The sequence below is a fragment of the Culex quinquefasciatus genome, chromosome 2 (assembly GCF_015732765.1).
Source record: "Culex quinquefasciatus strain JHB chromosome 2, VPISU_Cqui_1.0_pri_paternal, whole genome shotgun sequence".
NCBI classification, from domain to species: Eukaryota; Metazoa; Arthropoda; class Insecta; order Diptera; family Culicidae; genus Culex; species Culex quinquefasciatus.
This window is the reverse complement of record NC_051862.1, coordinates 106,006,599-106,019,749: the sequence shown is the minus strand read 5'-3', so window position 1 is coordinate 106,019,749 and position 13,151 is coordinate 106,006,599.

The following is a 13,151-nucleotide window of genomic DNA, read 5'->3' as shown; positions in this document are numbered from 1 at the left end:
GCGCACCTGATGAATCCCTCGTTACTTCGTGACCTGGTGAACGTTTTCGATAGTGGACTGTAATTTTTTGCACAAACTCTTCCGGCGGACTTGGGAACCACTTTCACTTGGAGGATCGAATTATCGTGAGCACAAAAGAAAACACATTTTTCTCTCCTTAACTTCTATTTAGCAACTAATTTTTGTTTGTTCAGAAAAACTCGCGATCCGCGACTTCCGTCCGATCACTTCGGCTGCTTGCGGCGAACTTGTTTGGTCCTCGATTCGACGCGCAGAAAAATTCTCGTTCGTGCTGTTCGCGCGCCAAAATCTCTCCTCTCGATCGTTGTCGTTTCGTCGTTGTCTCCTATCTCGCTCTCGCACCGTCGTCAACGGCGCGCGGTTGCCAGCTTTGTCGTCGATCGCAGTAGCCGTGGGGTTGGACACTGCTCACTCGTAAAATTTTCTTCGGGCTGACAGCTTTCGGCCCGAACATCCTCCCCACCGGAAGCGGCGTTGTACAGGATCGGCCGCTTCAAAACTTTGCGACGTGTCCGCAAGTCAATGACTCGGACTATGTTGCCCAGATCCAGGTTAGTGTACGTTATTATCTCAAGTCTTCGGCTGGCCACCTTGGCGGCGTAGATGCACCGCAGTTCTCGGGAAGACACCAAGACGTTCTTGACCAGCATGTGTGAAAAGCGCGCGGCTAGCAGCTCACTCCGTACAATCGTGTTGACCGTCTTTGGCACCAGCTTCAAATTCAGTTCTGCTCCGTACGTGTGCTTTGACGCGTCAGCGTACTTGTGCAGCTCGTCAGCAGCTGCGTTCGTAGCCACCACCCTACGCGGCTCTCGGATCATCTTGAGGTCAAGGTTTGAATCCACAAAGGATGAAAAGCTCGCGCCGAGTGAGAACACTTGAGATGTCTCTGGCCGCCCAGCTCGCACAGATGGCAGCGGCGGGAAAGGTTGTTTGTCTGCAGTGGGGTTCCACAACAGATCCAGAGCCTTGATCACCTCGTTGACTTCAGTTCCTCCAACGCTGACCAGCTCCTCGCGTTCGGCTTCCGGACTATCCGACGACCCCTTGTGCAACTCGAATCCACCTGTCTTGCACAGTTGGATTAGCTGCGATTCCTTGAACGCTTGCGGGATGCCGTCGGAGGCGAACACCGCCTTGTCGACTTTCATGTTCTCTGCGATGATCTTGGCTTCGCCTGCTTCCAGGTTCAAGTTTTCCAGTATGGCCATGTGCGAGTGAACCACTGCTGCTGTTTCTTCTTCTTCATCGCATACGCCACCGACCCAGCCTGAGTCTCGCGTAGCATTGGCAGGTGCTCCGACAACTGGACCTCTCCGGGCAACAGCAGCTTCAGGAACAACTGATTACCCAGCAGTAGATCCACCTTTCCTGGCTGATGGAAAGACGGGTCCGCAAGTTGTACTCCAGGCGGCAGCTCCCAGTTGCGGACGTTCACTGCGGATGTGGGAAGGTCGGCCGTGACCCTTTCCGTTACCAAGCACTTGACGTTGGCGCTGAAGCTGGAGTACCTCGAACGTAGTTGGACCACGCTGCCAGTTGAAGCGTGGGTTTTCGTGTTGTCGATGCCTGCCACGGAGACGTTGGACGGAAACTGCTTCAAGCCCAGCGACTCCACCATGGACATCGAGATCAGGTTGGCTTGTGACGCACTGTCCAATAAAACTCTGCAGGGGTGGGCCTTGTTGTTTCTGTCCATTATGTCCACCACAGCCGTGAGAAGCAGCACTTGTTGGGTTGGCGTCACGTTGTGGCAACTGGCGGTTGTCAGTTGAGCTGCTTCTTCAGGTTGGACCTCCGGAGCTTGTTCCGGGGGCACTTGAGAAATTACCTTCCGTTCCGGCCTTGGACTTCCTTCCGAGTGGAGCAGACTATGGTGGCGTAGTTTGCACTTCGAGCAGGTTCCAGGTGAAGTGCACTTCTTGCTGGGGTGTCCCCTCTTGAGACAGTTGAAGCACAGGTTGTGCTCCCGAACCTTGACCAGCTTCTGCGGCATCGGAAGTTCCTTGAACACTGGGCAAGCGTGGTTCTTGTGGCCATTGCCACAGATGTCGCACCTGTCTTCCGATGTGATCTCGAACTTTGACGTTGACATGGCGTACGACTTCTGGGTCGACTTGACCGGCTTAGGCTGGACCGTTGGCTGCTTCTGGTTCAGGTCTTCGCAGCGTTCCAAGACGAAGCACTGGGCCTTCAGGAACTGCAGCATCTTGTCGTACTTGGGCAGGTCACAGTTCTTGACTTCTGACTCCCAGAGTCTCCGAGTGTCCTTGTCCAGCGCTGCGCCGAGCAGATGGACCACGATCAGCTCCGATACTCCCGTGAACTCTTGTCCCAGGAACTTCAAACTCTCGACGTGCCTTGTACACTCATCCACCAGGCCTCTCAGCTCGACGTGGTCCTCGTTGTTCATCTTCGACAGGTTCAGCAAACCGTGGATGTGCCGATCGATCGTGTGACGCTTGTTGCCGTACTTTTCCTCCAGAATCTCCCAGGCATGAGCGTAGTTGCCCTCGCTGATGGTCTTCGCGTCGATCGACCCAACTGCACCCCCCACCAGCGCGTGTTCCAGATGGTAGAGCTTCACCGCTGGCGGATCGGGCGCCTTGTCGACCACTTCCTTGAACAGAACCTTGAACTTCGGCCAACTCTCGTAGCGGCCGTCGAACGAGGGGATTGGCATTCTCAAGGGCTGGTGAACAATGACAGGGGGTTGAGGGGCTTGCGGGGGTGCAGTTGCGTTCAGCGTTCCGTTTGCCCTTGTGGCATTGAACCCGAGCAACTGCTCTTCGAGCATGAGGGCTACTTTGTCATGGAGGTCGTCAAATTCTTCGTAGTGCTTGTCAGCTTGCTTACGACCCTCCATGTCGACCATGGCCAGGATGCTTTCGTGGTTGGACATGTACTCCTTTTGAGCAGTTTCCAACTTCTTGAGGTAGACGTGGACTTGCGGCTCGCTTAGTTGGCGGACTTCCGCAGTCTCCGTAGGGCGAATAGCTTTCAAGATTTTTGTCACCTTACCTTTGGCCAGGCCTCGGCGGTGGACGAGCGTCTCGATCTCCATCTTGATCTTGTCCTGCAACTTCCGCTTCTTCTTCTCCTTCTTCACTACTGGCGTCGACGTTGTGGCTGAATCTCCAAATTCAGCGCTGCTTCCGGATGTTGCAGGAGCTTTTGAAGCACTTTTCGGCATTCGAGGGACATCAACAATCGAGCCTCGTGCCCGAACCAAACACGGAAATTGGCCAAGTCCGAAATCGCGATGCTTGGGGAAAAATTGTGTCCTCTAATCCGAATCGTCACTTCACTTGCGGTTCCGCTTCTGGAACCTTCAACTTTTTCTTCTTTCCGGAATCCGCTTTAGATCATTTTGAGCGCATCCAAAATGGCGTCGCCTTTCACTTTACACTCGTTTTTTCGCCAAGATGGCGTCTTTTTCCACTTGTTCGCAGCGTTTTCTCGTTTTCCCACTGTTTGGCCACTTTTCGCACTTTTGCGATTGTCACTTGCCGCGATACATACGATCCTCCGCCTTGCACTGTTCCCACACTCCCTGTTCACCAGATCCGGCTCGTTTGGACCTTGAACGTTTTCGATAGTGGACTGTAATTTTTTGCACAAACTCTTCCGGCGGACTTGGGAACCACTTTCACTTGGAGGATCGAATTATCGTGAGCACAAAAGAAAACACATTTTTCTCTCCTTAACTTCTATTTAGCAACTAATTTTTGTTTGTTCAGAAAAACTCGCGATCCGCGACTTCCGTCCGATCACTTCGGCTGCTTGCGGCGAACTTGTTTGGTCCTCGACTCGACGCGCAGAAAATTCTCGTTCGTGCTGTTCGCGCGCCAAAATCTCTCCTCTCGATCGTTGTCGTTTCGTCGTTGTCTCCTATCTCGCTCTCGCACCGTCGTCAACGGCGCGCGGTTGCCAGCTTTGTCGTCGATCGCAGTAGCCGTGGGGTTGGACACTGCTCACTCGTAAAATTTTCTTCGGGCTGACAGCTTTCGGCCCGAACACCTGGAGAATATGCTACCAGCCAAGGTGATTAATTTGGAGACGTTCAGCGAGTACATGACCGCGATCATCTCAGCGGTGAGCGATGTCACCCGATACTGCGATTTTGATCTAGCAAGGTTCAAGTACGAGAAGCGCTTAAGAAAAGCGCTTAAGAATTTCGAATACACACACTGCGCAAGCGATAGTGATGATCAGGAGTCAAGAGGGGATGTTGTATGTATGTATGTATGTATGTATTATTACCCCCGTCTTGGCAGGACTTGGCCATGACCACAGTATGTTTCAACTGAGACGGTTTGGTTAGTAACCGACTTATATCTTAAGGACCTTAAAAGATTATCATTCTCTATCCAACCATTTGTTATGATATGATTAAATACACAATGACATTCATGTGACTTGGGCCAGGCGATCCACGACTCCCTCATCCAGTCCATTAAATATATGAAGGCCCTGGGATGTTATTTTTTGAGAGGGGTTAGTATTTTTTGGGGATTGTTAGGCGTTTGAAACATATAAGGTAAATATAATCAATATAATAAGTATAATAAATATAATAAATATGATAAATTTAATAAAATAATCCATATAATAAATACAATAAATATAATAAATATAAAATATATAAAAAATTAAGATGAAATGGGAAATACATGGAAAATAATGAAAGATCAAAGAAATAAAAGTTGTAAGATAATACAAGTTGTTTAGAAGCTTCAATTACCAAAATTTATTAATCACACACAAAGAAAAAATACTCTGAATTTAAAAAGATCGTTCGTATGATTAAAAGTTCGCGTTGGTGAATATTCGTAGAAAGTTCAAACTTTTCAATTTAAAAGTTGGAAAGTTTTTGATGCATTTATGGAACAAAGTCGTTGTATCGGTAAAAGTGTATTACTTTTAATTGGAAAAGAAACCTTTTATAGCAAGAATAAACAACATTTAATACTACAGTGTTAATTTCAGAAAAATGTGCTTGATCCTAGGCTTGATTTTATATTTATTTTTAAAAGTTTTAAACAGGATGTTAAATAAGACATTTTGTTATTGTATTTAACGCTTCTGGCCAAAATCCGAGTCGAAGCTGTACCGATTCTTAGGGTACGCCACCGGTCACTTCCGAATACCCCAAGCTGGACGGTTCCAGACGGACGTTCCGACGCGCGACAGCAAAGTAGAGAACAGGATGGTCACGTTGCCGGCCTTCATCGGGACAGGTTTGGAGAAGTTGGCTGTAGATTCGGCAAGGGTGATCGACGTTTCCTGGCTAGAAAGTGAAGTGCCTGAACGGGGAGTTTCCGATTCTGGAAGCGCATCCGGAAGATTGGGTTGATGAGGCCCTCGGAACGGAATTCGATTTCGAGCACTTCATCCTCCTTCGAGAATGACACAGATTTTTTCGGCACGCTGTCCAGGGTTCATTCGGCTGGAGCTGCGCCGTCGCGAGATGAGCATTTGTGGGCGGTTATTTACTAAAAGAGATGGAAGTAAGTGAAGTTGGCAAGCCACTGTACACATTCTCATTACTCACAGGTGTTGTAAACCGTCGGCACCGAGTGCAACATCCGCTCTGGCTACCTCCGATTATCCCGCTTCTCGACGTACTCCTCTTCGTCGGCTCCTTCTCCTCACCGTAAAAATCACCTGCCTCGTACTTGTCCAAAAACCGGATGTTTATCTTCTTCAACGCAATCTCGTTCACGCAACTCTTCGGCAGCGCCATCTCCTCGATGATCTCGTTACAGTCATCGTGGGAATTGACCTTCAATCACCAATCCCGGGCCACCACCACCGAATACAACCGGTGCGAATCCACATTCCTACCTCCCATCCTAAAAATACAAACAAAATCAATCACTAGCCCCAGAAAACACCCAAGCTCTCTTCTTACCCATTCCGGTCGTGGAACAGCTGCAGTTCCTGCAGGAAGCTCGCCTTGTCCTTTTTAGGCACTTCACCTCGTCCCGCACCCGCACCACCCTCCTATGAAGGCGTTCCGCTGCTGCTGTTTGGCTCACGAAGGTTTCCGCGTCCGATTCCTGGCTGCTGCCTAGAATCACCAGCACCACCGGACCCACCAAAGTGTTTGTTTACATTTGGAACTTAGTCGTACACGGTTACACGAGAACGTCAAAATGAAAGAAATTCTACAGTCGTATTAAAAGTTAAGACCTTTAAATCAGTTAGTAAGGAGATTTTCAAAAATTTTGGCAGTAAAAGTTTTCTTATTTTAAACAAGAAAAAAACTTTCCCTCAAGCTAATTTTAGCAACTTTTTATATCAAAAATAAGTTACTTTTGTCATTACGGTAATATTTTTTTGTGTGCAGCTATGATCAAATAATACGCAACAGCTAGAGCTAAAACCGAATTAGAGAAAAATGTAGGCGCTGGAGAAGAAAAACTTCAAAACAAGTGTCAAAATTTGTTCACCATTCTGACGAGCTCACGAGCGCAAGGGCCAGAGCGTCCGACGAACAGCTGCACGTCATCAGCGTACATTTGTATAGAACAGTGTTTTAAAACCGTTGGTAGATCGTTTGCGGACAGCAAAACAACAAAGGACCGATCACAGACCCTTGCGCAACGCCTGACGAAACTTCGCCGATGTCAGAGCACTGATCGCCACAGAAAACGGTTTGAGTTCGTCCATCTAGATACGACGCCACCAGATTCACAGTAGGTCCGGAGAAGAAGAATTGAGTTTCTAACTTCAAGCAAAGCTTGCCATGGGGAATCGTATCGAACGCCTTAGAGAAGTCCAGCAGCAGCAAGACGGCAGACCCCCTCCTGTCTACGATAGCAGCTAATTCGTCGTACACACGAAGCGCAGCTGTTTGGATTCCTTGACCCTTTCTAAATCCGGCTTGGAAAGGTGAGAGCAGATTATTTTCGCTAAGATAGCGTGTCATTTGTTGTTCCAACAGTTTTTCGAGTGCTTTTGACAGGGAGCATAAGATACTTATCGGTCTGAGGTTCTGGATGGTGTTGATGTGTGGCTTTTTGCGCAAAGGTAGCACTTTTGATTGCTTCCAAAAACTGGGGAAAACTGACGACTCGATCACCTTGTTAAACAGGAACGTAACTTGCTGACTCACAAGCGGCAAAATTATTTTGATGAAGCAGATCGGCAATCCGTCCACTCCTGTTGCGTTTGACCTGATGTCGCAAATGGCATTGACCACCTCCCAGTGTTGGACAGGCCTGAACGAGAAGCGGAAAGTTGCTGCAGCTCTGGAAAGTCTGGGATAGTCCTTGGCGATGAAACTCGACAGGAAAGCTTGATTTACGTCATCTGGATGAAAACAACAGACGGCTGGCGTTTTGTCCTTTGCTGCACCGACACTCCGTACACGTTTCCAGAGCGTCTTGGTTGGAATAGTACTGTCCAGGAATCGTGTAGTGTACTGGGATTTCATTTCATTTCATTTATTGGATTGTTTTGGCAAAAACATCAGTGCAGTAATTATCCTAAGCTGAGATATGGGGTACCTTTCAACAGCTGACTAATTCAAACGGTGTTAGAGTTTACTGGTACACGAGAGAAAAATTGAGCAGGGGAAGGAAAAAAGTTACAAAATAACCTTCGAAATTGCTAATAGATAGGGGATAGTTAGAGGAAAGGAGGTATTTCTTATTCTAATATCACATCAAGGGGACATCCGCTGCAGCAGAGGGTTAGCTGAGGTGGCACACCCCATCCAAAACTTTGGAAGCACTCGTAGAAGCCAATCGTCAATCAGCTCCATCTTCGCCATCCTGTGGACGTCGTCAGTCGGGTGGAAGGGATCCAGGTTTAACACCATCTTCAGCAGCCGGTTCTGCTTCACTTGCAGTTTCTTCCGATGTGAAGCAGCGCAATCGTGCCACGCCGGGTATGCATACGTCATCGCCGGTTTAAGCACCGTCTTGTAGATCAGCAGTTTCGAGTTGCGGTCCAAGTAGGAACGCCGTTTCACAAGCGGATAGAGCATCCTGGTGATCTTGTCGCACTTGGTCGTGGCGTTCTTGATGTGCTTCGCGAACGTCAGTTTCTTGTCCAGGGCGGCCCCCAGGTACTTGACGTCCTCCGACCATGGCACATGGCTACCCCACACTGAAACCTCCCTGCGCGGAAGGTAGCGTGGGCTTCGCTTGCGTGTGAAGAAGATCGCTTGCGACTTCTCGGCATTTGTCTTCATCTTCCACTTCTTCTGGTAGCGTTCGATGGCGTTTTGGGCAGCTTGCAGCTTGGTCACGACGATGGTTGGGTCGGAGTCTGACGCGAGGAATCCCGTGTCGTCGGCAAAAAGGAAATAGCTGACGCCATTGATCATTGCCAAGTCCGCCGTGAATATGTTGTAGAGCGTGGGACTAAGGACGGCACCTTGCGGGACGCCGAAGAAAACTTCGTGCCGGTCCGACATGTCCGTTTACCACAACGTTGCACGATCGGTTTTGCAGGAACGAGCGGACGATCTTCAGGATGTACAGCTGAAAGTTGGCGAGATATATCTTGTGCAGGATTGCTTCTTGCCACACTGAGTCGTACGCTTTCTCGGTGTACTGGGATTTAGCTTTGTCGATCACGGCGTCTTTTTCAGGGGGGTAGTATTTTTTGAGAAATAGCAAGAAAACCGTCATATACATATGAAAGTGTGGAACATCCCCGTTCATTTGCGGGGCGAACGAAAATCTTTGGTCGGGAAAAATCAAAGTTATCCTCATTTGAAGTTTTTGAACTTTTTCCCTATGGGGCGAAATTTCGTCTATTTCAATTTAGTATTGTTATAAGTCTACATGGGCATGATTTATGGTTCAGATCATATGATTTCTTATGGGAAATGATGCAAGGAACATTTTTCCTGAAGCACGCAAAGTGATTGAAAATAAGGGAAAATAGTTATAAAGGTTTTATTGAAAATTTGGAAGATTTTCTGATAAAATTGCACACCTCTTTCCCAAAAACCACAAAGTTTTTGATATTCAGATCATTATTTCGATGAATTCTTTTTTGAGAAATGTTTCTGGACCCATTGAGTATATAAATCACTACAGAAAAGTGTAATTGGTTGGGTTTATGCTCAACTGTAAGCCACTTTTATGAATTTTGGATTTCAATATTTTTGTTTGTTTTGGTTATAAAATGTACCGTTTCCATTAGATTTTCACATTTGTATTAAACCTCACAAGAGATCTCGTACTTATGTTGAGGTCAGGTGGTAATATTGTAAATCGAAATCAAATCAAACCATCCACATTAACGACCCCCAGGTCTTTTGTGGTCTCTATTGCAAGTTTCTGCTCGAACCTAGAAGTCCTTAGGCTTGAATGGGGAGAGCACCCAAACCTCTTTCTACTCCAAGGAACCTTCCACCCCAGTGTTTGAACTGACGACCTTTGGATTGCGAGTCCAACCGCCGCCAGCGATTCCACCGGAGTAGGCTTGGTTTGGTGTGTTGTTTGTACTTATGGCATGGAGACGACTCCTACACCTGGATTGACTTAACGGCCTAACAACCAAGGCCGGGACCGACATTTTACTTCCTCATCCGATGGAAGGTTGGAGCAGATGGGAATCGAACCCAGAATCATCCGCTTACAAAGCGGACAGCGTAACCATTTGGTCACGCACTGCCCTGTGAATAAAAGGATCAATTATTTGTGTGTTTTTTAGCAAAACAATTTAATTGTTGTATTGTTCGTTGTTTCAAATTTGGATGCCAGACTTGTTTAGTATGTTAAGCTCAATTATTTGAGATTAAATTAATAGATTTACATACTTATAAACTTTTTAATGATTTTTACGCAATATTTATGTTATTACCAATAATTGCAAGTTCAACCCTGTAGTTTCAATACAAATAATATAGCCCAAATAGAAATACAAATTAACAAAAGGCATAGAAATAGAAACCCTGTGATTGTATTTACACTGCATGTCTCAATTAGATAACAAAAATATCATGTGGACCATGTACTCACAAAAAAAGTGAAAATTTAATGTAAACGGTACATTTTATAACCAAAACACACAAAAGTATGTTGATTCGGTGAAATCCAAAATTTATAAATGTGACATACAGTTGAGCATAAACCCAACCAATTACACTTTTCTGTAGTGATTTATATACTCAATGGGTCCAGAAACATTTCTCAAAAAAGAATTCATCGAAATAATGATCTGAATATCAAAAACTTTGTGGTTTTTGGGAAAGAGGTGTGCAATTTTATCAGAAAATCTTCCAAATTTTCAATAAAACCTTTATAACTTTTTTCCCTTATTTTCAATCACTTTGCGTGCTTCAGGAAAAATGTTCCTTGCATCATTTCCCATAAGAAATCATATGATCTGAACCATAAATCATGCCCATGTAGACTTATTACAATACTAAATTGAAATAGACGAAATTTCGCCCCATAGGGAAAAAGTTCAAAAACTTCAAATGAGGATAACTTTGATTTTTCCCGACCAAAGATTTTCGTTCGCCCCGCAAATGAACGGGGATGTTCCACACTTTCATATGTATATGACAGTTTTCTTGCTATTTCTAAAAAAATACTACCCCCCTGAAAAAGACGCCGTGCGATAAGTGTGTTTGTTTTGTTCCTGAGCGTCTTGTACCGCAAGTGGGCCAGCGTTTTACGGTCGGGCGGAACCCTTCGCCAGTCGTCGTACGCCATATCACGTTCGAGAATTGACCTTTTAATGTCATTGTTGAACCAGGGGTTGAATTTCTTACGGTTTGAGCACGTGCGAAGCGGAATGCATTGGTCATGAATCCGTTTGACATGGCTGTTGAAGAAGTCCAGCATATCGTAGGGATTTCAAAAATTGTAGAACTCGTTCCAAGCAACAGATCTTATTCCGTTCTCAACATCGTCTGCGTTGAAGTTAACGTAATCTCGGTACGTGCTACGTGCTGGAGGAGAAACGTCAAAGTCCAGCGAACCAAAAATGAGATCGTGCGATGAGAGTCCGGGGAAGGCGACTTGGCTAAAGCGCTGGATCTTATCGCAGCAACTCATCAAAAATAGATCCAATTGAGAACAACCATATCGATGGAAAAAAAAAAGTCGGCTCCTCACCTACAGAAACTAGGCCGAAGTTTCTCATCAAAGATTCAAAAGAGTACGAATATTGCTTGGTTTAGAAAGGTCAGTGTTAAAATCGCCTATCAAAACGACGTTCTCAAACCGGCTGGTGCGCGAGCAATCATTACCGGGAGGGTTGTAGACAACGAGCAGCAAAACTTTCTCCGTGTCGAATCGCAGCTCACAAGCCAAGCACTCCGTTTTGTCCACGGTTTCTTCCGATGGCTCAATCCGGAAGACTTCTTTACATCCCAAATGAACATAAACAATCTTCGACAAGCTTTTACAAATTCACAATAAAACAGCTCAAATCATTACAATAAACATCAAAATGAAGGAAAAAAAATAGACTTAACTAGTGAATTGTTGAAGATGATCCTCCGATAGAACAGCAACAGCGATTGCATTTGGATGCTTTTTCACCTGGACAATCCCACGCTTGGTAAACACCGACGACAGTATAATATCTCAAACGTTCGGCACTACGAGGCGTAAGAACCGCGGGGAAACCTGCAGGGACTTTCTTTGCATTAAGAGCTATCCAAGGTGTGGTAGACTGCGAGGAGCAGTAACCAGCTCGGAGCTCGAAATAAAGTAGACAAGTCGCCTTGATGTTCCAGCCGAAAAGACTGATTTTTGTTTATATGAACTCGGGTATTTATACTAGTCAAATTTGTTGCATCACATGTAATTTGAGTGGTGACACTTACGTGCTACAGTATAGACTTCTGGAGTTGGCTTGTACTGGGTTGAACCCTTGCGCTGGCTCAGCAGGAGTCAGCGTCCCGGCCAGTTGTCGATGAACCGAAATATGGTTCGAAAAAGGCTATACGCAAGCATCAGCAATTATGCTTGCGCCAAGTGGTTCTAACTGTGTGTGGGCTCTACAGCCAGGCAGGGTTTGTGTTTTGAAAGACAAAACCTGGTCTTGTTGTGCGAGGTCCGGGCATGGTAATGAAAATGGAAATTAAGTGTGAATGGGTATGTTGGGAATGCAGTGGTGTTCAGACTATTACAACAGCTTCCCGTCTTTCTTCAAGCGTATGGCAGCGGCTCTAACCTTACGTGCAGCATCGGTGAGGCTCTCGTTCACGTAAACACGGCGAGTAGAGTCGATTCCCAGGTGGCAAAGCTTCAAGTCGTGTTTCCACAGGTAAGCGTAGTAGAAGTCGTCATGGGCGTTTCTCAGGGCGAACTGGTTTTTGATGAAACTGCTGTTGTTCTCGCTCGGCGATCGCGGATACAGCCTCCGGATGTCCACAGAGGAGGGAGCACTTTCACCGAGTCCGATATGCCTCAGCATGGCTTTGAACATTGCAGACAGATCTTCTCCGTCCACGAACAGTATCCCACTAACAATCAAGTCGTCACAACGTTCCAAATTGTCGATTGCGTGGGAGACAGTGTCAACTCGAATGTTCAGAGCGTCGGCAGCAGCGTCGGACTGCTGGAATTTGCTTGCGCAATTGGTCCGAAGAGAGGTGATGTCCTTGTAAACTGCTTCGAGTTTACCTTCGAGATCGGTTTTGACCGTTTCGATCCTTTCCTCAATGTTTTGGTTTCGGTGAACTGCTGCATAAACATTCTAACGGCGGCATCTAGCTTCGCAGCAACGTCTTCGCCTTCGCTGCCCATCCTGCCTCGCTTCGGAACAGGAGTTTCAAAGGAGAGGAGATTCTCGGTCGAATCCAGCGTTGGTTTTGTGTGGAATCACCATCAACTTCACCGTCCGTCCAGCTCCGCTTCAACACTTTGGTTTCGAGGTTGGGTTTAGCCGGAGGAGTACGTTTCATTGTTGCCTTCCGTGTGCGAGAGCGAGAGGCACTTTTGTTTACAGCTTAGGTACTACTCGGCTCAGCACAGAAACTTTATTCGTCCGAAACTGTTCGGAACACTACAGACGAGCTGGATAACACGTACAGGGACGCGGCGGTACCTCGGGATGGAATCGGCTACCAAATCGGACACGGCAAGAACGGATTTAATCCAATTTGATGTTTATTTAAGTGGATTCTACGTCCAATTTCCTTCAAA